Source organism: Emys orbicularis, chromosome 1 (genome assembly GCF_028017835.1).
Source record: "Emys orbicularis isolate rEmyOrb1 chromosome 1, rEmyOrb1.hap1, whole genome shotgun sequence".
Classification (NCBI taxonomy): Eukaryota; Metazoa; Chordata; order Testudines; family Emydidae; genus Emys; species Emys orbicularis.
Window position 1 is genome coordinate 365827364 of NC_088683.1, and position 4865 is coordinate 365832228.

The 4865-nt window shown below is 48.7% G+C and overlaps 1 pseudogene; it reads left to right on the top strand.

Moving 5' to 3' along the window:
• The first annotated feature begins 1517 nt into the window (after window positions 1-1517).
• Window positions 1518-2453, top strand: LOC135873028 (olfactory receptor 51G2-like; annotated as a pseudogene).
• Window positions 2454-4865: the final 2412 nt, after the last annotated feature.

Consider the following 4865-nt stretch of genomic DNA (forward strand, 5'->3'; position numbering starts at 1 on the left):
TTGTAATCTCTACAGGAAGAAGGAGTGGTAACTTTACTGCTTAATGACTTTTGCTTTAGAAAGTATTATAGAAGTACTCCACATACTGTTTGCAATGGCTTTGTGCTATTAACTCCTTTGTTCAGTGGAGACTTGTACGATTCCGCCACCTGGTAACTGAGCAGTAGCTGTTTCTAACACTTACATTCAGGGTCAAGAACACAATCCCTCTGCAATAAATGTGCAAGACTTTCCAAAAAGTCCTGAGAGAACAGAACCACTGGTCTGTGTTTCAGGAGAGTAGAGCTGAGGTGCAGGAAAGGGGAGTGTAATAGTGGTTGTATATAATTTGCACCCACTACCGCTTACTTGAGCAGGGCTGAAGTAACTTGCACACTCAAGTTACTTACTTACAGATAATAGTGCAAACCTAGTGTTTTCACTATTCATCCATATGTATCGTTATCCCCATATCTGCCCAATTGAAGTAACTGTCTGTGTTAGCTTGTAACTTGCCAAATATCTACAGACCATTGCATGGGTAGAGGATGCAGGTCTTGTGAGGATGAAGAGAAGGCTGTAGGATGATTGAACTCTCTGGATTCAGTCAACATAGGCCAGGCAAAGCAGTTCAGCTCCCCTTGGATGGATTTTTGGGAGTCAGAGTGTATCACCGGAAGCATTTGGTAAGGGACAGTTAACAGAACCCTGTTCTGATTGAATTTATACATATAAATATGGGGTGATGACACTGAAGGCAATGTTATTGAATTAAGAACTTGTGCCTAAGAATGTATCTCATGTACTGCAAAGAGGCAGTGGCTTAATTTGGACTCTCAGGAGGAGAGAAATTTAAAAAGTATATACAATGAGACAATGGAACACGTTTATAAATAGCTTCAGTGCAGGACAGATAAATACAATTAAAGGTTTCCCATGCACTTGCCATGTGTTTACGTACATCTCATAATAGAATGGACCACACTCAGAAGTGGAGGGGCAAAAAGAGTGTCTGTGGGAAAGTCACAATTGTAAAATCACACAGTGCTCAAGCAGACTGCGGAACTCCCAGCCACAAGATATCAAGGGGGCCAAGAGTTTAGCAGCATTCAAAGTGGGACTGGATGTTTATATAGATAGCCAGAAAATCCAATGAGAATGGTGAGGATTGTTACAAAAACTCTTTCATGAATTCTAAATCTTCCTGATTTGCGCCACACAATTTGTCTAATTAGTGGGTTGAGGTTATTTCAAAGCTTCCTATTGCAGGGCATCTTCCACTTCCTCTGAAGCATCTGGAACTGGCCACTGAATACTAGGCTAGATAGACTATGGGTCTGATCCAGTCTGGCAATGCCTATTTTCCTATTTGTTGTGTAAATCCAAGACTATATTTTTGCTGATCTTCCTTGAGCTCCTGGGAGTCTTTAGACTTGCACTGACAGCAGAAAGATGTCTCACTAATTATCATCCAGTCTCCTGTTCTTTCTCCTTTCAGGAAGGAAAGTTCAGAACTCCTTGGACCTGTCCAGTACATTATGTCAGCTGTCAATGACACCAAATTCAACTCTGCAGTGTTCCTTCTCACCGGGATTCCTGGGCAGGAAAAGGTCCATCTCTGGATCTCTATCCCCTTCTGCTTAATGTATGTTAAATCCATAGTATGAAATTCAGTCATTGTGTTCATTATAAAAACAGATCCAAGCCTCCATGAGCCCATGTACATTTTCCTTTCCATGTTGGCCGTCACAGACCTTGGCTTATCGATATCCACCATGCCGACGGCACTGGATATATTCTTGTTTAACTCTAGAGAGATCAGCCTCGATGCCTGTTTTGCCCAACTGTTCTTCATCCACTCATTTGAATGCATTGAATCCTCTGTGCTCTTGTTGATGGCCTTTGACCGCTTCATCACGATCCGTGACCGGCTGAGATATGCTTCCATCTTAACCCTGCCAAGAGTAGGCAAGATGGGACTGGTGTGTGTTCTAAGAGGGGTGGCTGTAATGCTCCCACTCCCTATTCTCCTTCAATGGTTCCAATATTGTCGATCCAATGTCCTCTCCCATTGCTACTGCATAAACCAGGACGTCATGAAGATAGCTTGTTCAGATATCAGAGTAAATAGCATCTATGGCTTGTCTGTTGCTCTCTTGATGGAGGGGTTGGACTCACTGCTCATCTTTCTCTCTTATGTGATGATCCTCAAAACAGTGCTGAGTATCACATACCAGGTGGAGTGCCTCAGGGCCCTGAACACCTGCGTCTCCCACCTCTGCGCTGTCCTGCTCTTCTACACACCAATACTTGGCCTGTCTCTGTTACACAGATTGGGGGACGGCTTTTCTCCCTTGCTTCAGATTCTCCTGGGCTACATTTCCCTGCTTGTCCCTCCCCTGATGAATCCCCTTGTGTACAGTGTGAAAAGCAAACACCTTCATGCGAGGATAATCAGGGTGTTCGTCAAGTGAAGGGTCAGTTCATCATCCTGCTCCAGCATTGATGACATGGGAGACGAAAAATACCGGCCGTCTATTTCATCCTGGACCCTTAAATCCGAGACGACATGTGCTACTGATCTCCACTATGTAGAGACATGTTCAAAAGGGGTCTAAGGCTTGGAGCAATTGTCAAGTGACTGGTGAGGGAGGACAGTGCATGGGGGGAAGAAGACCAAGGCAGGCAGCAGCATTTACAAATTTACAGAATTTGTTCGTTGAGAGTCAGGTAACTGGTTGGATGTTGACTCATAAAGAACCGTATCGGTGCCTGCATCAACCTTAAAATTCCTGTTGATACAGTCAGTAAAGAGAAGGGAGGTGGATGTTGTTTCCCATTGCCCTGGCCAGTCACTGTCCCATCTGTGGTTAAACATTCACGGGCCATGAAAAAAAGTGCAGAGCTGTTCTGCTGTCACAGTCCTGGCCCTTTCTGAGCGCTCTGTGTGCTGTATAATCCATGGGGTCTGCACCGCTGTGGACAGCGGCTATTCAAGGGGCACAGACACCCACCCTTCCCCTACGCCCTCAGCCAGGTGCTTGTGACTGAGTCATGTCAGACACATGATTAACACAGGAGCCTCAGGAGAAGCCAATCAGGCAACCTCCTTACCCCGTTTCACGGCTCTGCACACAGCACATCTCTGAGCCCACTCCCCACCGTGGCAGGGAAGAGCTGCATGTGTGAGTGAGGGTCTGACACACAGAAGTCCTGGCAAGCAACTCAGGCCCAGGTTCACTCCTCCTCCCCGCCATTTGTGCTGACCCAACAATGAAAGGGCGTGGAAACGGACTTCAGCTCCCCAACAGAGGCACAGCTAGCTCCTATCCCAGCCCAGCCCATTCACTGTAGGGTGACCATCTTTTCAAAATCAAAAGAGGGACAGAGGCAGGAGCCCCACCCCCTCTGTGATGCTGCCTCTGCCCCTCTTCTTCCCCCGTGAGGCTCCACCCTCTGCTCCTCCTCTTCCCCCAAGGCTCCACCCCCTCTCCAGGCCAGAAGCTAAAGCTGGGCCATGGTAAAAAGTTCCCGCTGAGCTAGAGCCACTGTGAGGAGCACCAGATCCTCCAGCTGCCCTGGACAGAGGGTGTGGGGCCCAAGAGAGGCTGCCAGCCTGTGTCCCTGCCTCCCAGGATGCACACCAGGGAAGGAGGAGAGTCTGGGGCTCCTCACAGCAGCCTGGGTTCCTGGGGTAGCTCTTTCCATGGCCCGGCTGGTGCCCAGGCTGGGGGGGAAGTGGAGCCTCAGGGGAAGTGGAGGATTAGGGGGAAGGGCCTAGGGGGAAGAGATGGGGCAGGGGGCACAGGATTGGGGGCGGAAAAGCAGCAGGGGTTGCGGCAAGCCTGAACCAATGCTCACTCCAAAAAGGAGTTTGGTGAGGGGCTGAATAAAGGAGGAGGATGGGGCCATGGGGTAGGAGACCTTGTGTTTTAGAGAAGGCTGAATTAATGGAAACCCATACAGGGAGCTTTTGTTTTATGTACTCCAGGCTGAGGGTAAGTCATTGAAAGGACCTTAGAGGGAAGGCAGGGTGTTTTCAGGGCTACCTCAGGCCACAAACGGGCACCCTGAGGTGGTCCCCATCCGCTGGGACTTAGCCAGAACTCTTGAAAGCCGTTACCACTGGGCGGAGTTTAGCTAAGCCCCTAGGCTACTCTTAACCCCACTGAGGCAGGGGGAGAACAGGCCAATGAATCAAACCACTGTAACTTCCTCCTTGCCATCCCTGCTCTCTACAGCGAAAGCTGGTGTAGCAGAGAATACAGCCGTACTTCTCACTACTCAGATGGCTGGAAGACTGGCCATGTGGTCTGGGCACTGCTCTGTGACTGAAGAGAGCTGGGTTTTATTCCTTTGCCATGTGTGATCATGGGCAAGCCATTGGCTGTCTCTGAGCCTCTGCATAGGTGGATGATAGCCCTGCCCTGCCTCACAGTGGTGACAAGAGGGTAAATACATACAATGTGCTCAGATGCTCTAAGCCCCTGAGATCGGGGCTATGTGAGGGGTTAAAAAGAGCAACACCTCTGACATTTGTTCATAAAAGGTTTCTTACCACAGCCCCTGTGACAGCTGATTCTGGAAAACCCCATGACTCCAGCACTTTGGTGTCTGCAGCAGATGTTGGAGTGCTTGGAGGTGACAGTGAAGGGTAAGAATTGGATTTCTGAGAGGAGTTTTAGACCCTTACGGAGTGGCTCAGCACAGCCACTAGACCCATGTTTGAGATCCATTGAGGCAGAATGGGTCTAACTGCCAAACAAAGGGAATAACAGACACAGGGGCCTTATCTTAGACATCTGGCTGGGAGAAAGCAGTCTGGCAAAGGTCAGCTTCACACCTTGACCCTTTAACATGGACACGGCTGAGCACTATGGTGACTG